General features: G+C 42.3%; 1 long non-coding RNA gene across 3 annotated transcripts in view; it reads right to left on the reverse strand.

Moving 5' to 3' along the window:
- The window catches only part of LOC309397471, a 51,400-nt gene that overhangs the window by 22,319 nt on the left and 2,671 nt on the right, over positions 1-26,410 (reverse strand). For all 3 annotated transcript variants that reach the window (XR_014176267.1, XR_014176268.1, XR_014176269.1), the window contains exons 2-3: positions 25,774-26,072; positions 23,841-23,952 (exon numbers count right to left, since the gene is read on the reverse strand). This is a non-coding gene — a long non-coding RNA (uncharacterized lncRNA). The remainder of the gene's footprint in view (positions 1-23,840; positions 23,953-25,773; positions 26,073-26,410) is intronic.

The following is a 26,410-nucleotide window of genomic DNA, read 5'->3' on the forward strand; positions in this document are numbered from 1 at the left end:
GAATAACAGAATAATTGGAAGGGACCTGGGACGTCTTCTAATCCAACCCCCTGCTTGGGCAGGAAACCCTATACCATTGCAGACAAGAGCTTGCCTTCAAAACTGCTTGCTATACGATAATGACTCCTACTTCTAAGTCTTAACTTGCTTCCAATCAACATGTGAAGAGTCCTGATTATGACAGTTGATGGGATATTTGAGATTATAGGTCCACCTATCTTGAGGGACGAGGTGGCTCTGTGGCTAAGATGCTGAGCTTGTCGATCAGAAAGGTCGAATCCCTAGCGCCCGCATAATGGAGTGAGCTCCTGTGACTTGTCCCAGCTTCTGCCAACCTAGCAGTTCGAAAGCACGTAAAAATGCAAGTAGAAAAATAGGGACCACCTTTGGTGGGAAGGAAACAGCGTTCTGTGAGCCTTCGGTGTTTAGTCATGCTGGCCACATGACGACGGAGACGTCTTCGGACAGCGCTGGCTCTTCGGCTTTGAAACGGAGATGAGCACCGCCCCCCTAGAGTCAGAAACAACTAGCACATATGTACGAGGGGAACCTTTACCTTAGTAAGTAAGTAAGTAAATAAATAAATAACTATTTGCACTCCTTGGAGTTGTCAACCGTTGGAAAGAAAAGTCCACACAACAACAAGCACATATTCTTAAAGAAAAGGTTCAAAAAGGCACTATATCAAAAAGTAATGTAGGCAACAATTGATACGAGACTCATATGTTTAAGAAAAAAAATGCAACGATGGATACACCTATTACTCTTTAAGTCTGATATTTGAGAATTTCAATTTTCTGTATTTAGAAGAAGAAAGTTCTTTCATACACAATTTGCAGGTTTCCTCCCTGGGGGGTGGGGCGGGGGAAGCAGCCTACGTATCCATTAGGAATGTCTTTGATCTGGGCAAAATTTGGGTCAGGGAGACCTAGAGTAATTCCACTTGCACCTCGTAGTAGAGCAGAGGAAGGATGAGAAAGGAATTTAAAGAGAGACCCACCAAAAAGAACAAAAAAGGCTGCAATTTAAATAAAGACAATGGTGTCAAAGTATCTCCAGAAATAAAGATATTCTGATCCGTGCATTGCATCTCCTTAAAAAAAGAAAAGAAAAGAAAGGGCATTAATTCTGATTTATATTTAAATAAAAATGATTAAATTTTATCTTCCAAGATGGAAATGTTGTGATAAGCACTGGTTGGTGGCCAAAGTATTCTCTAACGCCTGGAGCTGCCAGCCCTGTTGTCTTGTTCGTATATTTGAATGGCAATGGGTTTTATCAGTATTTCTAAAGGCACTCATTTAATTATGTGGTTGTAAGAATTTTCAAAACCCCAAAGAATTAACACTCCCAATGCATATTCATGTTCTTCGCTTTAAATCAACTTGAGCCATTTGGGGTGTGTGTGTGTGTGGGGATAAATAATATAAAAAGGGAATGTGCAAACACTATTTTTATTTCTGTAAACACTTTGAAGCTCTATTCGGGACTCATTTGTAATCTTGTTTTATTTGTGTGTAATTACAAATAATTAGATGTTATCTGCCCTTGCCTACATGGGCTAAAGGGGAGCAGAATCATTGTTTACAAGAAAAGATACAGGAATCTCTTCTGATCCATTTATGAACATGCCAGCTCTTCACCTCCAGTGAAACTAAAACTTATTCGTTTTTATTTATTCATTTTTTTAAAAAAAATCCCACCTAATTTTCTTTTCACAACTCAAGGGGGCGAGTATATACAGCACACCTTCCTCCTCCTATTTTCCACACAAGGACAATACTTGTGAGGTGAATTGGATTGAGAGAGAGTGGCCCAAAGCCACCAGCAGGCTAAGGTTAAGGTAGGACTAGAACTCACCGTCTCCTAGGGATTGGCCCAAAGTCACCCAAGTGGAATTCATGACTAAGGCGGGACTAGAACGCACTGTCTCCTACTGATTGGCCCAAAGTCACCCAGCCAGCTTTCTTGGTTAAGGTGGGACTAGAACTCACTGTCTCCTAGTGATTGGCTCAAAGTCACCCAACTGGCCTTCATGACTAAAAGTTAAAATATCGATTTCTATTGCAAGCAAGAAGTTGACATAATTAAACCAACCTGAAAAAATGATCCACAGTTTTCTTCCAATAGATCATGACAGAAGGCCAGAAGAATAGAATAGAATAGAATAGAATAGAATAGAAGAGTTGGAAGGGACCTTGGAGGTCTTCTAGTCCAACCTCCTGCCTAGGTAGGAAACCCTACACCATTTCAGACAAATTATCCAACATCTTCTTAAAAACGTCCAGTGTTGGCGCATTCACAACTTCTGGAGGAAAGTTGTTCCACTGATTAATTGTTCTGATTAATCTCTATACTAAAATTTGGCTTTATATTTCATAGGATTCATATTCCTTAATCCATTGTTTCTTTGACTCCTTAGATATTATGAACAGCATAAAGAGATAACAGGTTAAATACTGCATATTTTTATGGACTTGTATTACCTTCCAGGTGTATTAACATGGAGAATATGCTTTTTATAATTAGCAGTTGGCATTTAAATAATCTGCTAAAGATTATGACAGAAAGGATCACGAGAGAATTAGAAATATATTACTGTCAAAACACAAGGAGAATGGCTTATAAAATCATCAAGGAAGCAGATTCAGGTGTTGGAATGGTTATATTTGAAGAAAGAAATATTGGAGTAATATAGGAGAATTATATTTGCAAAGAGGGTTTTGAAAGAAGGGGAGGATTGAGGATTTAATCAGTAGCACTGGGGGTAGTCTCAGCAATTGCCCTAGTGGAGCAACAAATTAAGGTTGTCTTCCCCACCAAGAAATGGCCAAAGCAGGCGAAGTCTTAAATGAAAAAAATAAGTTTATGCATTTCCAAATCTACCCGTATGTCTTCATTTCTTTCTTCCCTCTTTCTTTCTTTTTCTTTCTTTTTCTCTTTCTCTCTCTCTTTCTTCTATCATCTATCTATATTTCTTTCTCTTCCTGCCTCCTTCCTCCCTCTTCCTCCCTACCTTTCCTCAAGACACTCACTCACTCACCCTCTCCTTCCTTTCTATTCATCCTTCCTTTTTCTTTCTTTCTTTCTTCTATCATCCATCTTTCTCTTCCTGACTCCTCCCTTCCTCCCTCTTCCTCCCTTCCTTTCCTCAAGACCCTCCTTCACTCCCTCATTCACTCACTCACCCTCTCCTTCCTTCCTTTCTTTCTTTTTCTTTTTTTCTTTCTTTTTCTTCTCTTTCTTCTCTTTCTCTTTCTTTCTTCTATCACCTATCTTTCTTTCTCTCTTCTTGCTTCTTCCCTTCCTCTCCTCCTTCCTTTCCTCAAGACACTCACTCACTCACCCTCTCCTTTTCTTTCTTTCTTTCTTTCTTTCTTTCTTTTTCTTTTTTTCTTTCTCTTTCTCTGATTCTTGGACACATCCTGGACAAGTCCCTTCACTCTTTTAGGCGAGAACTGCTTTGCCATTGTCTCCTCCCTAGGGCTAAGTGAAAGTGACTGGTTCAAGGTCACCCAGCTGTCATTATGTAGTGATGAGCTCTCAGTCCCCAGCCCACTGACTCAAAAGTCCCTCAGTCTGAAAAATGGAAGTATCGACGCTGGGCTTACTTCTCAGCCCATTCAATTTTTTAAATTACTCATTCCCAGGGCTTCGGGTCTCAAAAAATTCTGTGGGTCCAGAAGTATGGGCCAAAGAAATCCATGGACAGTGAATCTCATTTTTTCCCCTTCAGTCAAAGAAGCTGATCTCGGCTCTGTATCTTGCATTAAGAGAGAGAGAGAAAAATAACCATATCCTCTTTTCAACACGTTTATCAAATCTCCTTCCTCTCTCATTTTTTTCCTCCTTTCCCAGCTAGCTGGGAGATTGACTCGCCGCATTCATATTTTCCAAGCATGTCAACACTCCCTCTATGTCTAAATCTCATCCTGCGCGGGTATAAATATGTTTGCATGTGTCTCTGCCTACCCCTTTGTTCTCTCTGCACCACGGCAGCTTCAAATATCTTTTGACAGCAAATTTAGACTAACTGCACTCCCTTTACTGTAAGGGGAAATAAATCCATTATTAACAAAGTTGTCAATAAGCAATATCAACTTTGTCAGGCAGATTTATTTCCAGGGGTTCGGGGCTGGGGGAAATCAATATTAGGCGATACATTCTGAGTGCTGCTCAAATGCGTATTTCCGATTCTGCTCTTAAGAATAATTTAAAAGCAAAGGACTTTCCCTTTGCATTCCAGAAAATAAATGCATGCAACTCATCCTATTTACCTTTGTATGAATCCCAAGGACTTTATTTATTTATTTTTATTTTATTTTACTTTTTTTTCCAACCCCCTTAAGATTTCCCCATTTGTGTGCCTGCATGAGTTATCAAGAGGTTTTTCATACGTGATATCTGGACTTTTGTAATTTCAATCTCCCGAAAGCAATTGCTTTTAAATATACTTCCTGACAGTGAATTTAAAAAGGAGAAAGAAAAAGAAGCCAACCCAGTGCTAAACATATTGAAGAATTACACACATCACTAAACATAAGTACAGGAGGTTTAGGCTGGGCTCACCCAAAGAAATTAATCTTCTGCCATATTACCCTGTTTCCCCGAAAATAAGACCTCCCCGGATAATAAGACCAATCGGGCTTTTGAGCTCATGCACTAAAATAAGCCCTCCCCAAAAATATTGCAACACAGCAGCAGCCGTGGGGTGACCATGCTCACCGCCTCCTGCACTTCAAAAATAATAAGACGTCCCCGAAAATTTGGCCAAACACTTATTTGGGGAGGGGGTGTCAAAAGAAAATAAGACCCTGTCTTATTTTCGGGAAAACACAGTAGCAAAGCTGAAAAGGCTAAGAATGGGAAAGGGATGATTTTCCCAAGTCCATACTCGGATTCTCCTTCCCATTCAAAAACAGGGAGCATTGTTGCCAGATAGTCCTCAACTTATAACCATAATAGACCCCCCCCCTCAATTTCTGTCACAACCAGAGGCGTTTCTTCAGTGGGCTTTGCCCCATCTTACAGCAGTTTTCTTGTCACAATTGTTAAGTGAATCTGGCTTCCCTGGTGCTTGTCAGAAGGTCGTGGGACAAGAACTCTCTGTCGCCTGGTGATCACCCAAAATCACCTAGCCAGCTTTCATGGCTAAGGCAGGATTAGAACTTTCTGTCTCCTGGTGATTGGCTCAAAGTCACCCGGCCAACTTTCATGGCTAAGGCAGGACTAGAACTCTCTGTCTCCTAGTCATTGGCCCAAAATCATCCAGCTGGTTTTCATGACTAAAGTGGGACCAGAACTCCCAGTCTCCTAGTGATTGCCTCAAAGTCACCCAGCTAGCTTTCATGGCTAAGGCGGGACTAGAACTCCCAATCTCCTAGAGATTGACTCAAAGTCACCCAGCCGGCTTTCATGTCTCATGGTCTCCCAGTTTCGAGTCTGGCATCTTAACCAAACTGGATCCTTCTTTTGATGCCTGGATAGGTAATTTATGCCACCTATACGGCCCTTAGCGCATTTGTGAGACGATATCTGATTGACTCCCCTACAGAAATTCAGCAGCACAAAAAAAAACCCAACACCCCAACCCAATTCCTCGGTTGAGCTTCTTGTTAAACCTTAACAAAAAAAAGACCCACTTTGTTTCAAAAATGACCCAGTCGTGATCCCAATAAAGCAAAGAGGAGCTGGCATTTTGGACCCCATTCCAGTGATGTCCGTTCAACGCTATTTGCCTGTTCTTCCTTCCATACCAGCGGTCCTTCAAGGGCGATTTAAAAAAAAACAATTATAAAAGAGGTGCCCTCTTCCCCTCTTCTGTTCCTGATTTTTGACGGTTGCCTGCAGTTCATTTCTTCGACTCTTAAAGGGCCCCTCCAGGAAAATGAAGACGATGCTCTCTAAAGACATCTTGAAAGCCGATCTGTCAAATTCTGGATTTCCGATGTTTGAATTTCAACCTGGAGGGCTGTTTTCTGTCCCTACCTTTAAGGAGAACCTGGGTGAGGCTAAGATCTTTATTGTCCCTGTATCACAACAGCCTCATTACTCATGTCAACCAGTGGCTGTAATTTTGGCAGATGTTTCCCATTTTAAGCGAAAAAATCAAATATGACGTTCTTCTTTTTTTTAAAAAAAATTGCAAACAGCAGTCACTTTTGATAAAGGCCAGATGTGAATACCAGTGGAAGCTATAGGTGTATTTTGTGTTTTTCTTCCCTGGAAATCTTTACAGCCACTGATGCAGAACAGGGGCCATCTCTTTGGAAGTGGTTTAAAAAAAAGGTGGGGGAAAATCAACAGTTAGAAAGCTTTGAGAAAAGATCACACACACACAAAAAAAACAGCCATTCATGTCCTCGATGCTCTTCAGTTTTTGATCGAGATTCCAGGGTAAACCCTCCTGTTATCAAGGCTTGTAACAGCTTCGTTTGGTTGCCGATTTTGTCTCGTGCCAAGTTGCTCGGGGTTGTTTCAACGCGACCCCTTTTCTACACTGGAGGAAATTGCTTGGCAGAGAGGGAGGAGAAGGAAGAGTTTGGGGGTTTTTTTCCACCTGCAGAAGAGATCATTTAGAAGCTCAAAGCATTTCTGCAAGGCAGAAGCCATCCAAAGAGGGACAAGCAACGTTAAATTAGCAAAATGCAAAAAAAAAACAAAAAACGGTTTCCTGATAGGATAGGGAAGGGACGGAGGAGGAGTAGAGGGAGGGAGGGAAGGAGGAAGGAAGGAAGATAGGGTGGGGGAGAGGAAGGAAGGAAGGAGAGAGAAAGGGAAGGATGAAGGCAAATGAAGAGAAGGAGGTAGGAAAGGCAGGAGGAAGGAAGGATGAAGGAAGGAAGGAAGGAGTAGAGAAAGAAAGGGAAGAATGAAGGGAAAGGAAGAGAAGGAGGTAGGGAAAGCATGAGGAAGGAGGAAGAAAGGAAGGAAGATAGGGTGGGAGAAAGAGGATGGGAAGGAGGAAGAAAGGAAGAAAGGAAGGAGTAGAGAGAGAAAGGGAAAGGAAGAGAAGGAGGGAGGGAGGGAAGGCAAGAAAGCAGGCAGGCAGGCAGGCAGGCAGGAAGGAAAACCAAAACCAGCAGTGCAGCAACAGATGTGCCTGCTCAACCAACACCCAAAAGAGCAACCTGCAGACCCACAAACAGTTAATGTGATGTATTTGTTTGTTTGTTTATTCATTTGATTCCCCACCCACCCACCCGCCAGCCCTTGGCAGTGATGGGAATACGAAACCGAGAGCCCTGCTTTAGCATTCCCAACTTTTCTCTCCAAAAGAAAACCACCGAAAGCTCTTAAAATGAATGTATAAATAACATGCAACCGTCTAGACAGGGTAGGTCAGTTACAAAGACACCGGGGCAGGCAAAATTGTCCATCAGCCAGACAAGCAGAACTGATTCTGATGCTAAGTAACAGTTTGGATATTCAGTATTCTATATATGTGAAAGGCTTCAGTGAGCATCGCATCTTCTCAACCCACTCCTTCAAAACACCCGCTTTACGAAGCCGGGGGGGGGAAAAAGCCATCCCTCCCATTTAGACATTAAAATTAATGCTCCAGGAAGGGGCAGCAACGCTTCCTAACAAGGGGTTAGAACCAACCTGTGTAATTGGCTTCTGGTCAAGCAACAAATAACAATTACACAGCGCCTGCTAAACAGCTAACCTAACCGTACAACACTGACAGAATCTTAAAGAGAAGCCAACACAACCGCAAGAGGAAACACAGGGCAAGGTTTCCCGCCCCTGCCTCTCTTTTTTTCTCCCAAACATCTCCCTCCTTTTTAAGACCTCCTCCATTATATATATATATTCATAAGTTTCGTTTGCTCACCGTAAACATGTATACCCGTGATGCTGAACCTATGGCACGCGTGCCACAGATGACATGTACAGCCCTCTCTGTGGGCCTGCGAGCCATCGCGTGGCCTCCTGCCAGCCAGCTGGTTTTGGGGTCTCTGCCACGCATGTGGGAGATGCACACATATTGCCCCGTTTTTGGTTTCAGGAGGCTTCAAGGAGACTTGCTAGGCCAAAAATGGGGCAAGAAGAGAGAGTCACGCTATTCTCCAAAGCACCTGAAGTAGGACAAGAAGCAATGGGTGGAAACTAATCAAGGAGAGAAGCAACTTAGGACTAATAGACAGTTAGAACAATTAACCAGTGGAACTACTTGCCTCCAGAAGTTGTGAATGTTCCAACACTGGATGTTTTTAAGAAGATGTTGGATAACCATTTGTCTGAAGTGGTGTAGGGTTTCCTGCCTAAGCAGGGGTTTGGACTAGAAGACCTCCAAGGTCCCTTCCAACTCCGCTATTCCATCCTATAACAACACACATTTTTTTAAGAAGAATTAAACAGCTTGTAAAGAGACCAAAGTTTCTTTTTCCCCCTTCCGAGACTGATTTTGATAGCCTCATTGGGAGAAATCAGAATGCCCCTTTGGGCAACCTTAAACAACAATTTCACGTGGACCCTGGCAAACCATGAGTTTCTCCTTTCCCGGCCAAGGCTCTTAGAGAAATATTAAATCATGCTTTGATAAATGATCCCGACAGGCAGATTTAATACTTTACTTTTGAGCTGTGTTTTAAAACAGTTGCGTAAGTGTTAACATATTTCCCTCTATCTGGGCAAATGAACAGAACCCTGGCTTTTTATGCTTTTCTACCGTGGCAAACGTCACCCTAATTGGTGATGCCGTGTTTATGTGGCTGATTTAATAGCCCTTGGGATGTTTCATGGAGAGAGCATTTAGGATGTGCTATTCCAGCAGTAGGAACTGTGGAAGACGCTAGGATGAAATTTTATCGACAGCAATTTGGCTAAACCTCTCAAACGTTTAACGGCGTTGCAGGCAGCTGAAGGAGTTCTCCAGAATATTTGTCTGTGGAGACTTTCAGTCATCCAGGTCATGGTTGTCCCCAAAATGTTTTTTTTTTTTTTTTGCAAAAGCCAATTCAACTTTGTTTCGAGGTTCTATCATCTCAAGACATAAAATGGGCACCTAACATCAAAAACATCATCAAAAAAGCACAACACAGAATGTTCTTTCTGCGCCAACTCAGAAAGCTCCAATGGCCCAAAGAGCTGCTGACTCAGTTCTACAGAGGAATGATTGAGTCTGTCATCTGCACCTCCATAACTGTCTGGTTTGGCTCTGCAACCAAGCAAGACAGACACAGATTTCAGAGGATAATCAGAACTGCAGAAAAAACAATGGCTGCCAACCTGCCTTCTATTGAGGACCTGCATACTGCACGAGTCCAAAAGAGGGCTGCGGAAATATCTACAGACTCCTCACATCCTGGACGTAAATTGTTTCAACTTCTACCCTCAAAATGATGCTACAGAGCACTGCACACCAAGACAAGTAAACACAAGGACAGTTTTTCCCCGAATGCCATCACTCTGCTAAACAACTAATCCCCATAACACTGTCAAATAATTTACTAAGACTGCATTACTATTCTTCTTCTCTTCCTTACTAGTATCTATCTCTCCCCACTTATGACTATAACCATGTTGCTTGTATCTTTCAATTTATATTGCTTTTATTTGTTTCCTAATATGATTTGATAGCTTATTAGTAACCTTGACTATCACTAAGTGTTGTATCTTTTTATTCTTAATGAATGCATTTTTATTCTCCTTATGTACACTGAGAGCAAATACACCAAAGACCAATTCCTTGTGTGTCTAATCACCCTTGGCCAATAAAGAATTCTATTCTATTCTATTCTATTCTATTCTATTCTATTCTATTCTATTCCATTCCATTCCACTCTATTCTATGAAGACATTTTGCTTTTCATCCAAGAAGCTTCTTCAGTTCTGACTGAATGGTGGAGAATGGAAGGATGCATATTTCTGGCAGTCATCTGGTCATTAGTATTCTCTCTGAGAATCATGGAAGCCACTTGGAGGTTGATCTGTGCCCTGAATCAAAGTGCAAATGGGAGTGGAACCTTTTTGGAGTTGTCGAAAGGACTAGAGGAATATAAAGGAATATAAATCCTTCTGTTCTCCACCATTCAGTCAGAACCGAAGAAGCTTCTTGTATGAGAAGTGAAATATCTTCAAGGAAAAACAGAAGAAAGTCCAACTGCCTTTTTGAAAAAGCACCCTTGAGAGTTCTCCAGTACAGACAATCCTCAACTTAAGCCCACAATTGAGCCCACCATTTCTGTTGCTAAGCGAGACAGTTGTTCATTTGCTCCATTTTATAGCTTTCCTTTCCACGGTTGTTAAGGAATCACTGCAGTTGTTAAATTAGTCAGACTGTTGTTAAGTGAATCTGGCTTCCCCATTGGCTGGGCTTGTCGAGAAGGTCACAAAAGCGGATCACATGACCCCGGGATGTTGCAGCCGTCATAAACCCGAATTAATTGCCAAGCAACTGATTTTTGATCATGTGATAGTGGGGATGCTGCAAAGGTTGCAACTGTGAAAAATGGTCATAAGTCCCTTTCTTTTTCAAAGTTGTGAGTTTGAATGGACACTAAATGAACTGTTGTAAGTCGGGGACTACGTGCATAGCCTTTCAAAGCTTCATTCCCCCCCCCCCCCCAATCCTGAAATGGTCCAGGAAATGCCTTAGGAAGAGACAGAAAATCCTGCAATGGACCTGTTTAGTCTTGTCCTCATAATCTTGACAATGCCAGCTATTCCCCCCCCCCCACTCCTTTTAGGACATTTGCAAAACTTCTTAGTAAGTAACAAAGGTACATTCAAAGAAGGAGTGTGTGTGTGTGTGTGTGTGTGTGTGTGTGTGTGTTTTAAAAAAATGTTCTCTGCACCCAGTAGGTATCTGTAACAGCAGGTTTAATTTAAAATGAATATCGCTTTCTGGCTTTACCCAACTTCAAAGCAAGTTTCATAATGCCTCTCATTTTCTGTGTCTGTTTTACATCAGTCACAATTTCGTATCACCATTTCACTTCTCCTTGATAGATATCATAAATTTTTGTAACTGGAAAGCACACTTAGGATATGGATCAAATTAAGAGTGGTTTTTCAACAAAACACGGGGAGGGAAAGGACTAGGAGAAAGATAGCGGACATTGAGATTATTCTCTCTCTCTCTCTCTCTCTCTCTCTCTCTCTCTCTCTCTCTCTCTCTCTCTCTCTCTCTCTCTCTCCCTCCCTCCCTCCCTCCCTCCCTCCCTCCCTCTCTCTCTCTCTCTCTCTCTCTCTCCTTTCCCCTTATGTATTTGATGATATGTTGTTAAGGGCATGTTAAAATGCTGTAGGATAATCCACACCACATACATCAATGAGAGTCTTTTTGAAAATGAGAAAAATGGAGAGGCTTCAAATGAATTGAGGAAAGGGAGAAAGAGAAAAAGGAAGAAAGAAAGGAAGGAAGGCAGACAGGAAGGAAGGAAGGAAGGAAGACAGAGACAAAAAGGCAGGCAGGCAGGCAGGCAGGCAGGCAGGCAGGCAGGAAGGAAGGAAGGAAGGAAGGAAGGAAGGAAGGAAGGAAGGAAGGAAGGAAGGAAGGGAGACTTAATAAGTTAAAAATAGATTAAAACTATGGTAACTCTCTTTTAACTCATGTCCCAAATCTTGCAGAAAGAGACAAAGAACAACGGATGCACCAAGTATTTTCACAATAAACATTTCAATTATTCTGTTTCTTCATATTCCCAATCTGCTCAAAATAACTGGCATTTAGGCAACGAACAGCAATCTCTACCAAGGCGGAATCTATGTCTAAGGAATGATCATCAACGCTTCTTCATTGCACTGATAAACAATCAATATCATCTTTATTGTTCAGCCAATGATACAAAACACATTTCATTAAGTGTATGAGTCCAAAACTCCACCCTGGCATGTTTTTCTCAACACGTTCAATGTCTTCTGGAAAACCATGGCTGATGCGAGAAGGATTTTGTAGTTTGTGCCATATTTCTGTCTGTCACATTCTGTGCCATTCATTTCAGCCTTTACATTTGCTGAAGTGAACCTGAAAATAACCAATTTCATTGCATACATGATGTACAATGACAGTAAAGGCTCTACTATAGAGGTGGGTTGCTCCCGGTTCGGCCCGCTTCAGCCGAACCGGTAGCAGAATTCAGGCCTGGGTTGCAGAACCAGCAGCGACCCAGGCCAGGCACGCCCCTGAACCGGTTCCCTCGATGCCGCTGGGCCACAGCAATTTTGGTTTTTAGTGACTGTGCATGACTGTTCTGCGCCTGCATGAAGAACAATTTACATTGAAGTGTGCACCCTTGCGCAGCGCACACACGTTGTGAACTGGTAATAAAACCGGCAGCAACCCACTCCTGCTATACTACTTTTAAAAAATACAACTGGGCCTGAAGAACATACTGGTAGAACGGCCATCATCATTGTAGGTGACCCTCCCAAATTACTTCTTACAGAATTGAGAGGAGCAGGTCCTTCTTAGAACTGACACAAACTTCCAGAGGTTGCTTTCCAGCGAGGAATTGAAAAAAAACTGCCTTTTGATACCGATATTTGGAGAGAGGTTAAGGCCGAGAACCCAGAGACTCCACCGGGGAGAGACCTCCTGTTCCCATCTCTGCCCTTAAGCTCAGACAATCAAAGAACATCTTCTAGTTATCCTAGATGCTGGCTTCCTGTAGGCCATCAAGAGATTGAGGTGTGCCTTCTGATTGGTAGATTTACAGATAGGCAGAGTTATAGGTCGTCTAGTGCAATCTCCCATCCAAGCAGACTCTACATCATTTCTGACAGATGGCAGTCCAGTCTCTTCTTGAAAGCTTCCAGTGATGAAGCTCCCACAACTTCTGAAGGCAACTTCTGTTCCATGGGTTGATTGTTCCCACTGTCAGAAAATCCCTCCTTATTTCCAGGTTGAATCTCTCCTTGATCAGCTTCCATCCATTATTCCTTGCCTGGCCTTCAAGTGCTTTGGAAAATAGCTGGACCCCCTCCTCTTTGGGGCAGCCCCTCAAATATTGAAAGATGCTATCATGCCTCCCCTGGTCCTTCTCTTCACTAGACAAGCCATGCCCAGTTCCTGCAACTGTTCATTGTATATTTATCTTCATATGATAAACTGATGTGGCATTTCTCTCCTCTTTCTCCTACTTGAGATGCCAACTTCTTCACACCTGTTTGCAGTTGTATTTGTAATATTGGTCGATGATCAGAACTTCAAATGTTTTGACACGAGTCCTCATGTTGAGGGTGATCCAGGGCGTCAACCTCTCGATCTGAAAAGAAAACTGCTTCTCCCGAGCACATCTTCCATCTGTAAAGACATTTGCCGTTGGCAACGTGCAAGCCACTCCATGTTAAAGTCACTGTAATCTGGGCAATGTGGTCACTAGCCATGCGTAAAAGACAGTGCGAAGGAGGAGGGGCATTCTGCACACTGCCTGCGACACCGCACCAGGGAAAGGAACATTAAATTAGAGTGAGAGGTTATAAGTCTGACAGAAACTTGATCTGTATTCCCTAATTATAGTCTCCCTTTCACAAAACTGACACATGCAAAAATGTTAAGCCAAATTAGATGTTGTCTAATTAACCATCATATACAAGGCTTCAAAAAAAAAAGAAAAAAGAAAGAAACAAGGGAGGGAGGGAGGGAGGGAGGGGGAAATTGGGTGGGAGGGGAATTGTTACATGTTATTTAGCACAATTGTTCTTCTGACTTCCAAATCATCATTTAGCCAGGATTTCCTGGCTAATTTCCTCCTCCTCCTCCTCCTCCTCCTCCTCCTCCTCCTCCTCCTCCTCCTCCTCCTCCTCTTCTGCCATATCCATCATTGGACACTGGGGATCATATTGGCGACCTTATTTTTATCAACAGCTGCATGAAAAAGTGCTGCTGAGTTTTGTCCCAAGCCAGCCTTAGATTTTGAAGCCATGATGTTCTTCGTTCCCTCTTTGTTAACTTTATGCAAGCTTAAGCAGCTCTCATTCCAAAATACAAATCTTTTAAGAAGACTTCTGATCAAGTTCAATAACAACAGAAGCTTGTTAATTTTTTTCATGACTCAAAGAGGTGGGAGAACGTCTGGATCCACAAGATGCTTTTTCAAGAGGCAACTGGACTTCCTTGTTTTTCTTTGAAGATGTTTTGCTCCTCATCCAAGAAGTTTCTTCAACTCTCAATATCTGAAGAAAAGCTGAAGAAACTTCTTGGATGGGAAGGGAAACGTCTTCAAAGAAAAACAAGAAAGTCCAGTTGCCTCTTGAAAAAAAAGACCTTTGGGACAACCATGACCTGGAGGACTGAGAATCTCCATAGGCAAGGGACAAATGGACTTTCTTTGTTTTTCTTTGAAGATGTTTCGCTTTTCATCCAAGAAGCTTCTTCTGTTCAGTTCAGCCCAGTTCCTCTTGGGAAAGCAACTATGGGTCAACCATGCCTTGGCTGACCTGGCTGATCTACATAGTCATTCTGGATCCAGAGTTCAATTGCTTGGAAATATAGCGATGGACTGACCAAAGGAGTTCTTTTCAAGTCATAGATCAATGGAGAAAATAGAAAGAAATGGAACTTCTGAGACTCAATATGTTTTTTTGCTTTCAAAGTTTTGGCAACTGCACCTTAGAAGAACTCCATCTGAGTAATTAGTGCATGATTTCTCAATCTTGTCACGTTTAAGACAGGCGAACCAGCTCTCAGAATTCCACAGCCAGCCAGACTGAAAGTTATTAAGGTTGAGAAACAACAAATTAGTGGGTTCCTTTTCTGTTGGGTACAACTACTGGGCCAACAGAAACATCACTTGGGACATCACTTGGACCAGAAGTAGGCAAGTAGGAAGTGAAAGAACTTGCCAATCCCAAGGTCTCACCCAGTTTGCTCTTCCCTCTTCTCATAGGACCCGTGTCCTCTTTGTGAATGAGTTAGCAGAAGACCTGAAAGTCATTGATCGCCCATCGCGGTCTTCTGAAATTGGTGTCCTCAGACAAGATCATTGGGATAAGCTGATAGAATTCTGGATTCCTTAGAGTAGAGAGGGGAAAAAACGAGGGATCAGGAATGAAAACAGTCCGTGTCTTAATGAAAATTGGGATGAGCTTGTTACAGAATGGAAGAGGAGGCGCGTTCAAAAAGCCAATGCCTGGAGAAACATCAATGCAGACCTGCTTATATTACACCTGGATCAGTGGTGGGATTCAAATAATTTAACAATGAGTTCTCTGCCCTAATGATTTATTCCAACAACCAGTTCACCAAACTGCTCAGAAAGTTAACAACCGGTTCTCCCAAAGTGGGGCGACTGGCTGAATCCCACCACTGACCTGGATCCTAGATCATGGTTATTCTACGTTTCAAAACTAAAACTCCAAAAGAGAAATCAATACTTCGTTGGCACTATTTGGTTTGCTTCTCTGCCCTGTCTCTTTCAACAGCTAGAGACATTTGCCACCGATGGTTTCTGGAAACAGAATACACTTCGATTGCAAACGTGATGCTGGAAGCAAGAATATAGTTGTGTTGCAAAGTTTTCACGGTCCCGAAGCCTTCCACAATAGCCTTCATCTCTGTAGTCAGACACAGGGATCCTTGCTGGAAGCTCACTTTGGGATTTAATTGGACTCTGAGAAGCCAAGAAAGATGCAAATCTCTGGAGAAACAACGATACAATGACTTTCTAGCAAAGTCATGAGGCCCATGGCTAATGCTTCTTACTCAACCTGTTCAAGGTAGCTTCTCCAACAATTTTGGCCCAAGCTGACACTTCTTCCGCAACAATTTAGTGGCATTGGTCCAGGAATGTGTAGACACTAACAGTAGCTGGAATGTTTGTTATCTTTTCCCATTTTTTTTAACACAATGCTTCTTTATAAGATATACCAGTGTGTATCTCCTGCTTGTCTCTTACTCCCATGCGGCTGAGTTCGTTCCTGTTGCCACATCGTTCTATATTTAAAAAGCAGGTATAATGTATTTGCTTTGCAACCTGTCATGTCTGATCTCCAGGATGAACTCACTGTACAAAAATGTTCTTGACAGATTACATCGGCTTTACGACACGATTCCCACACGGAAAAAGAGACACACCGGAATGGAATGGCTACAACAGCATGGTAAGGCCACCCAGATTTGTGTCGTAAGTGGGGCTGCATAAATTTCATTAATAAATACCGTATTTTTCAGATTATAAGACACACCTGAATATAAGACGTACCTAAATTTAGAAGAGGAAAACAACACCAAAAAAAGGGTTTGCGTGCCTCATTTTCAGGCCTTGAGGGGGGGGCTTTTTTTGGCCCATTCCCAGCCTTTTTTCTAACCATTTTTTAGGGTTTTTTCGGCCCTTTTTCGAGGGTTTTTGGCTCGTTTTTGAGATTTTTTCCAGCCCATTTTTTTTGAAAAAAGCCTCAAAAATGGGCCAAGAAAAACCTCAGTAACGGGCCAAAAAAGCATAAAAATGGGCTGAAAAAACATCAAAAATAGGCTGAAAAAAGCCCCCAAAATGGGCCAAAAAAAGCCCTGAAAAAGGTGGTTTGGCCGTTTGGTGGTTTGGGCGTGTGCGCACACATTCAAGCACATGCATGCGGGCTTTGGGTGCTCGGTCCGGAAAAGGTTAGCCATCACTGTCGTACATTTTTTCTGTTGGCGATGTTTTCCACAAACGTCCACAATCTTACAGGTCTCACACAAAGAATGAAGGCAACTTCCACCACAAATCTTTACGGTGGGACATTAAGGTCACAAAGTCCTTAGGTTTCATTTCTGGCATCTCAGATTAAAAGGATCTGAGGCGCTTGCAAAGTCAGATCTCTGTTTCAGGGTTTGCAGGTCAAGGGAGATAATATATCAGGTTGCTGCTGAGGCTTAGATGCGAACTTTCCCTCCTTTGATTTTAAGTTTGGGATAGAATGCTTTGAACGTCTGAAATCTTTGTTGACAGACTGTGCCTTTGCTTCTCTGTAATTTTTCCCCCCCAGTGGCCCCACTCTTTTTGACATTCTGGGTAACAGCTGTGTTTTCCCCCATCTCCTTCCAGGTAGATGACGATGATAGATAGGTAGGTAGGTAGGTAGGTAGGTAGGTAGGTAGGTAGGTAGGTAGGTGGGTGGGTGGGTGGGTGGCTGGGTGGGTGGATGGATGGATGGATGGATGGATGATAGACAGACAGACAGACAGACAGACAGACAGACAGACAAGATAAATGATATAGATGGATGATAAACGGATAGATGAAGGGTAGATGGATAGACAGACAGACAGACTGACTGATAGATGATAGGTAGGTAGGTAAGTAGGTGGGTGGGTGGGTGGGTAGATGGATGGATGGATGGATGGATGGATGGATGGATGGATATGATAGATGGATGGATGGATGGATGGTTTTTAAGAAGAAACTGGACAGTCACTTGTCTGAAATGGTATAGGATCTCCTGCTTGAGCATAGGTTTGGACTAGACGATTTCCAAGGTCCCTTCCAGCTCTATTCAGATTCGGATTCGGATTCATAGACAGACAGACAGACAGACATTATAGATGAGACAGAGGGAGAGGGAGAAAGAGAGAGATTTTTTCAAGCAAAGAAAATCCCCCCCCCCCATCCCATCATGTCTGATTCTCTGAGACAGCCTGGACCTTGCAGTTTTCTTGAGAAGATTTCAGAAGTGGTTTGCCATTGCTTCCCTTCCTAGGACTGAGAGGAAACAACTGGCCAAAGGTCACCCAACTGGCCTCGTGCTCAAGATAAGACATGCGATCCTCACATAATCCTCGTGACTCCCTAGTTAGAAGAGCAATGTGGCTCTTTTCAAATGATGTAGTCACGTGATCTCATGCTTAGTGAGACCAATTCCAGTCTCAATTGCCGTTGTAACCTGAGGACTTACCTGTAGGTGCGCACACACGTACACTATTCAAAAGATAAAAAGAAGAAGAAAAGTGATATTAAGACATTGAAAAATTGTTACTTGTACTCATTAACCTGTACTCATTAACTCATTATTAACTGGAAGGCCTCACCTGAACTGCTCTTCTGAAGTTAAAAAAAGTGGACCGCCAAACAGAAATCCTGAGAGTGACAGAAAAAGAAACAGGCATTGGAAATGGAAAGCAGTCTTCAAATAATATCCCAAATCCAGATATTGTACACATCACCCCACAAAGATTATAGACAATGAGACATCCTTCCAGCTACTTCAGAAAGTCTCGGGGTGCATTTTATGTCTAGATATTCTAACCTAGCCTTCCCCAAAAAGCCCAAGGCAGAGTCCTGGTCCCGGCAAAACCCCTTTTATTAAGCGAATGTGAATTCCTCTCATTCACATTCAGCAAAGGCCTGGCAAACAGTCCTTCAAAGGAATATTTATGACCACATACCTTATCTATCTTGGAAAGCTGCCATGTAAATATTTCCCAAATGAGGTGCTGTGCAAGGAAAGACTGGGCACAAAGTCTCTGAGATTCACGGACAGATCTTCACACTCCTGAAATGAATCTAATGACCAAACGAACAAATTGTTTCCTGTGAAAGCCCACTCCCCTTTCGCTCCACTTTTATTTCCTATGGGAGGGGCCATTTACCGTCCACCTGTGGCTTTAGTCCCAAGCCGACCCTGATTTCTTAGCTGTTCTTTTATTCTGGCCGCTCTGCGCATGTGCACACTGGGAACAGGCTCCAGCTGTTCCTCTGCCTCACTGCTGTCTAGCTCTGTAGGCATCTGATCACTGCCAGATGGCCTCGGCCCCATCTCTGCCTCTGACGCAGAGCCCTCATCCGAGCCTTCCCCAGCCTCCAGAACCAGCCCATGCTCCTTCCCAACCTCCTCACTGTCCGACTCTGCTGCCAGCTCTGCTGGCCACTGGCGGGCCACAACAATAATAACCCAAATCCAGATATTGTACACATCACACCGCAAGGACTACAGACAACAAGGCATCTTTCCAGCTACTTCAGAAAGTCTCGGACTGCATTTTCGGTCTAGAGAGACATTTAGGGATATCGGTTGTCGTCATTCGAAACAAGAACAAAGCAGCCGCTGAATTAACCCCCTGTTCAGCTTTCGTTTTCCCCGACCGGCTTTTCAGAAATAAATATTTCAAAGATGAAGACATACGGAGAAGGTTGAGCTTATGGTTTAAATCCACCCATAACTGAGCCTGCCGTAAACAATAAACGCCGAAAAAAAACTTATCAACAGGCAAGCTATTTCAGGTCTCGACACGACCAAGTATTAAAAAAATACTGAGAAGAGACCCAGGTTTTAAGCAAGGGTTTAAGTTTGGCTCAACCATCAGCCTGGGCTTAAGTGAAGCGAAGCTCCTTTTATCCCATTCACTTCGTGAAGAAATGCCTTTGGTTTTCTGGACCCATTTGCCAACTGCAGCTCATTAAAAGCCTCACAGCCAAACTTCTCATGTTGTTTTACCAAAAGCACTGATGTTAAAATGTAATTAAACTTAAAAGAAACAAATCTCTGTGTTCTTATCCCTTCATCCACCCCCCCTTGAGTGGCGGGGGGGGGGGGGAAGTACACGCACACGCATATATTTTTAAAAGCTGAGTAGTGTATGTGTGTGTGTGTGTGTGTGTGGTTTTTTTCCCAAAGAAAGGCCGGTTGGGGAAAAGTCTACGTTTCAAGTCCTTTACCACGCAACGTTTGTTCAACTGTTTGGCACGGCAAGCACGTTTAAATACTTGGGGTAACAGCTTTCCAGAGGGACTTCTGCTCGCAGATATTTTTTTTCTCCAAATAATAACCCAGCAAGTCTAGCTGTCCGACGAGGTTGTCTTATTGAAATAGCCCAAGCTATTTGGGCTGTCACAGCTGTCGGCTCCGGCGTTTGCGCTTACGCCGCATTGCTTTCGTTGCATAAAAAAATATATAGAAATTTATGTCCTTCGCGTTGTTACATTACTAATGCTAAATATTTAATTCCCATAGGTGCTAATTATAAATGAGGACTGGCAACAACACGGATTCGACTTTTTAATAACAACGGCGAGAGCCATCGCAGTCTCTCTCTCTCTTTTTTCAATTAATTAAATACACAGTTTACCAATAACCTCTTGTCAGTTTGCCCTCCAAGACCCGCGCTAATTTGTGCGAAATAAAAACGGTTTGAAAAATTAACAGATATGCTCGTCTGCTCCCTGTTATTCTATTAATTCTAAAAGGACTGTCGAATCAAGAGGCTATCCTAAGAGTTACAGGCCCAGGGTGCGAGGCTGAATTTAAGGAGGCGGGGAAGAACAGAAAGGAGCGTTCACAGGCTGAAAATGTTTAAAGGTAAAGGTTCCCCTCGCACAGATGTGCTAGTCGTTCCTGACTCTAGGGGGTGGTGCTCATCTCCATTTCAAAGCCGAAGAGCCAGCGCTGTCTGAAGACGTATCCATGGTCATGTGGCCGGCATGACTAAATGCCAAAGGCGCACCGAACGCTGTTACCTTCCCACCAAAGGTGGTTCCTGTTTTTCTACTTGCATTTTTACGTTCTTTCGAACTGCTAGGTTGGCAGAAGCTGGGACAAATAACAGGAGCTCACTCCGTTACGCAGCACTAGGGATTCGAACCACCAAACCACCAAACCTTTCTGATCAAAAAGCTCAGCATCTTAGCCACTGAGCCACCACGTCCCATGTTGTAAACATGCAAATGTTTACAAGAATCTAATTAGCCCAGAAGAAAGTCAAGAAAGGAATACAAGACGCACAACTGGTTTTGTGGTGACAGGCCAGCATGCCCTCCTATATAACATATGTGGTTGCCCACTACATATGTAGTCCTTGACTAACAACAGTTCACTTAGTGACTGTTCCAAATGGCAACAGTCCTGAAAAAAGTCTTTAATGTTACCCATGGTCCACCCGCAGCCAGGAAATCTGTAACAAATATTAAGTTAATTTTAAGGGTTGGGATATTGTCCCGAGCAATTTGGCTAACAGAATGAAATGTCGGGGCCAATTCTAACACATTTTCAACCTGCAGGAAAGATCCAGGAAAGGCTTCCAATTTATCTGGGCCATTCTTGGTTTGCATTCATTGCGTGTGATCCCCGTGGACGCATGGAAGCACTAAAAACTTAGGAAAGTCAACCAAAGAAGCACCCATATACATACATACATACATACATACATACATACATACATACATACATACATACATACATACATATATATATATATATATGTATACCAAGAGAAGAAAGAAGAAAGAGAGAGGTGGGAAGGGAGGGAGGGAAAGAAGGAACAAAGGAAGGAAGGAGAATTAGAGAGGGAGGGAGGAAAGAAGGAGAATTAGGGAGGGAGGAAGAAACGAGAATTAGAGAGGGAGGGAGGAAAGAAGGAAGGAAGGAGAATTAAGGAGGGAGGGAGGAAGGAAGGAGAATTAGGGAGGGAGGGAGGAAGAAATGAGAATTAGGGAGGGAGGGAGGGAGGGAGGGAGGGAGGGAGGAAGGGGAGGAGGAGGAGAAGGAGGGAAATGTTAGATAGACAGACAGACACTGGAGGTAGAGAGAGATATTAGAGAAAGAGACAGGAGAGAGAGAGAGAGAGAGAGAGATGGTGATGATGATGTCAGATAGATATATCCATCTATTATACATTATATGTCTCTGTAAATATATCTACAAAGATAGATTTGTGGACCGTTTGCTAGAATAATTTTACCTTGCCCTTTTCAAATCGAGTTAAATACAGTCCTCCCCTGGCTTGCTGGATTATACTCCGGTGACAAAGTCTGTATTTTGCACGCAACGTATGCAAAGGAATTAAACATTAGTGTTGCAAACCTCTTTACAAAGCCAGACATTGTGTCGCCACAGGTGTTCGGTTGTACAAGGAAAGTAAACACTTATCTGCCATGGGAGCATCGGGAATAGCTGAAAGCAGCATTTTAATGCATGTCGCTTGATGCAAGTTTTTTGTTGGGGGAGGAGCTTAGTAATGCAAAATGGCTGCCAGAGTCTTTGAAGATGCCTGTTGGAAAAGAATTTCCTGCTCTTTTTTCATACAAATAACCACATGTATACCATTACATAACCAACACTATTTTATATTATTCAATATTATGTCAATTCATCTTACCATCAACCCCCAAAATTATCATTGGCTCTTCTGCTCTCCATGTACCATATTTATACCCTATCCATTGCTTTCTTTTCTCTCTCTCTCCTCCTCCCTACCTCCTTTCTTCCCTCTGTCATCCTTCTCTTCTCTACTTCCCGTTCCTCTCTCCTTCTCCTCTAATAATAATGGCAAAAATTAAACATGTTACCACCAACAGCAAATGTCGCCTCTGTAATGAGAAAGATGAGACAATCTGACTATCTACAAGATTATTAGATCTATTTCAAGCTATTTAGCTTTCATCAGCTAGCCATACCCTTACTGGGATTCAAACCTGGGCTGTTTTTACATATTAGGCAGTTGTATTAGCCTCTAAGCAACAAGTTCTCCTCCCTTATCAGCTGAGCCAAGGAAATGATTAAGGAGGGGTAAAGGGAAGCAGTATGCTCCCTCCCATATTTGGGCATACCAGGTGCTTCGACATAACACTTAGTGTGAGTGTTTGTGTGTGTGTGTGTGTGTGTGTGTGTGTGTGTGTGTGTGTGTATACGTACTCCTGAGAAATTAAACTTAAGCCAATATATTAGATAGCTAAATAAAAGATAATGAAATAAGAGGGTTAAGTGAAACATATTAGAAGGGGAAATAGCATAAAGAGAATTGCACCAATTTGAAACTGCTATAAGCAGGAACACGAAGTTCCAATGTATTGTGTAAATGTAGTCTATGCCTAAATGTTTTGTATTTGTATGTTTGAAAATAAAATAAAAAATATTTTAAAAAATCCTTTTCACAAAAACTTTTTCCTGGTTATAAAGAGTGGAACTGTCATAGGGTCCTACTACCAATTCAGGAGCCCTCTGGCTGTTCGCTGTGGGCACCAAAGACAAGCCAGCAGATATCTTTGGTCAGCTCCAGGAGAGCCCTTCTGATGTCCCAACACAAGGAAGGCTTGTTGCTGACATCCTTTCCACTTCCTTAATAAACACGCTACAGTTTGTTTGGCGCAAGCAAGCCAAAATTGGAATGGTTCAGAAGTGGCAATTTATAGCCTCGGTTAAAAAAAAGGTAAATTGTGGGTTCTGGCCAAAACATTTTTTTTTTGTAAGTGCGGTGAAAAGAGGAACTTTGAAACAAGCCAGTGGAGAAGGTTTGGGATCTAGAAATATTTACACACAGAGTACAGCAATCATTGTAGAGCCAGGAAGTCTAGTCAAAAACCAACCTATTATTTGGAGTATTTATATCGGCATCAAAAATGGATTCTGTCTACTCCAAGTTTACATTTTGTTTTCTATCTTGAGTACTGAACAAACACCACGGCAATCCTAAACTCTAATGCCTGCTCATTATGTGCACACAGAGGTATGATTTGAGTTGCTGACCTAATGTTATGCTCTCCTAAAGATATAGATATAGGTATATAGATATATATATAAAACACATTAGGCTCCCATTATGCTGCCTTAATTAAGGATAACTACATGCTTCTCCCAGAGCCACACATGGAGGATTAAGAAGCAAGAGGAACAAGCCTATTTCAGACCTTGTTTTCTGGAAGGACAGGGATTAAAAATAATAATTAAAAATGTGTGTGGCGACTGGAGACTCTTTTGACTTCAGCGGTATCCACATTCGGTTCCGATTCGGCAATTTGGGACACGGAATTACTGACCGTTGTTTCTACGGGGCTACAATTTTTTAAAAAGCTATGGAGGAATCACAGGAGGAGAGGCATGAAGTCAACAAACTTGTGACATTGCCAACACCTTGGGTGGAAGCTACTTCACTCCGTATTGAGAACTTCACAACGATGGACATGCCCAGAAGTTTCTCCACAAACCTTCACACTTGTTGCCTTGCAGCTTCCATTCCCGAAATATCTCAGTCAAAGAGTCCAGCTTGGAAGGTGACAGGTGGGGAAAGGTATTTTTTTACTGGGATCAGAAGTTTACCTATTAAAGAAGAAGAAAAGTCTACGTATATGTAAAAGGGATAGCATGCAACAGCCGTCCAACTATTCATTAGTTGCTTCACTCAGGTTTATCTCCAGGGCTAGTACAGTGGTACCTTGGTGCTCAATTGCTTTGAAACTCATCGAATTTGGTACTCAATGTATTTTGATGAAACAATTGTGTCCCAGTACTCATCATTTGTTTAGTAGTCAACATATAAGATATAATTTGTCGATGTCAACTGCCTTGTGACTCACTATTTTATTCCTCATGGGAAAATTTTGTTTGGTACTCATCCTTTCTGGTACTCATCATGCTCCCGGAAACAATTAACTCTGTGTGCCGAGGTACCACTCGTAATGCTAAGTTAGATTTTGGAAAACTGGGCTGTTGAGGAAAAAGGGTAGAATATAAGATGGGTTGCCGCTAAACCTGTTGTTTCATTGGAGGTGCATCTTCACTAAATTTCCATCTATTTGCATGCACAAAGTCAAGCAATCTTGATGTCTTCCTCATTTGTATTTATCAGATTGAGACATACCATATTTTTCGGAGGATAAGATGCACCAGAGTATAAGATGCACCAAGATTTTGAAGAGGTAAATTTAAAAAAAAAAGGTTTTGCACTCTGCAGGCCTCCCAAACCCTCTGCATTCCTCATTTTTTTGTGAAAAACAGCCAAAGAGCCAGCGCTGTCTGAAGATGTCTCTGTGGTCATGTGGCCGGCATGACTCAACACTGAAGGCGCACGGAACGCTGTTCCCTTCCCACCAAAGGTGGTTCCTATTTTTCTACTTGCATTTTTTACGTGCTTTCGAACTGCTAGATTGGCAGAAGCTGGGAGAAGTAATGAGAGCTCACTCCATTACACGGCGCCAGGGATTCGAACTGCCGACCTTCTGATTGAAAAGCTCAGTGCCTTAGCCACTGAGCCACTGTGCCCCTTATTTTTATTTGCAGAAAAAAAAGGCAAATAAATCCTGGAACCTTTTTTTTCCCCCATCAAAAAAAGAAAGAGAAATACCTACACACCTCCTCTGGCTTTTCTTTCAAAATGCCAAGGATGCCAAAGTTAAAATGGATGTAAAGGGTGAGTCTTCAAAGAAGAAATGGGTTTATATAGATACTGTATGTGGTTTGTTTTTTTTACAGCTCAGGGTGTAATAGGCATAATAAATGCACACAAAATGGAACTGCGTGAAGGAAAAGCCTCCTGCCATCTTTAGCAGAAAGAAAACGGACACGAGGGGTTTGAATTTTCATTTGTGCCTTCAGTTTAAAATGAAAAAAATAATAATCTTCAGGCTGCATCAGTTTCACAGTAATTTTTATCGCTCAAAATTTGGTTCTTTTTCCTGCTAATAATCTTTTGTTACATGCCTTTATACATATACTTGCAGGCACACAACAAAATTTAAAAAAAAACCTCGCTAAACCTTTAATCAAAGAGATATTGAACATGCTTGAATTGGTGAAAACTTGCTCCAACTTTTTAAAGTGTTTGAATTTGAGCAGACAGTTGAATCCCAATCTTATGTTATTAGTTTGCAAACAGCACCCCAAACCACTGAATACGATGCAGGGATTCTAAAAGATTTTATCCCCTCCCCCAAATACTCCATGGGTGCTTATAAAATTAAGCCATAAATGTCACAAGAGGGTGCATCACAGCTATAATGGAACCATGGAAAGCTAAAATATGGGTTTTCCTGCTACATAATCTTTCCCAGTCATCCCTAAGTTTCCATGAACAGCATTCACCCAGTAATAAAATACTTTTGATATCTCTCTTGCACACAAAATAAGAATATAGATCTTTACCTTCGTTCTGTATCACAGCTGTAAGAATATTTCCAAGAAATGCATCTCGGGTCATTCATGCTAAAGGGAAGCAACTGCCACATGTTTTGACTCCTTGCCATTCTCCAGATGTTGCTAGAAGGTCTTGATCTTTGTCCCAATGCTGACCATGCATTGGTCCTGCTTGGATCCCTGGCTTGTTTTGGAAGAAGCCCTGGTCCCACCAGGTCCAACTCTTTCCCTTGCATTCTTCTCTAGATCCATGTTGGATGGAGATCCCAGAATGGCAAAGTCAGTTCAATTCAATTCCCACAGAAGTGCTTGGAGAAAAGATTGCAAAGAATAAATTTGAGAAGCATCTGATCGACGCTTCGATTCTTCAGTCATTTCCCCTTTCCTCAAAATTCCAACCTTTGACGATTTCCGGTGTGACATCTTTGCTTTTCCACCTTCCTTTCAGATAACTTAACTTAGAAGAAGGTTCCTTTATTTTAGAAGGACCTCGTCCACTGAGGCTCTCGAGAAAACCCAAATGGTCTCCATTGTTCATCCGTGAAAATGCTTATAATTATTGCACATTTTCAACCGACGACCATAAAAACGAGAAGATTACTACAAGCTAAGAAAGGGGAGGGGGAGGGAGAGGGAGAGGGAGGGA

Source organism: Natrix helvetica (genome assembly GCF_964273705.1).
Source record: "Natrix helvetica genome assembly, chromosome: 10".
In the NCBI taxonomy this organism is placed as follows: domain Eukaryota; kingdom Metazoa; phylum Chordata; class Lepidosauria; order Squamata; family Natricidae; genus Natrix; species Natrix helvetica.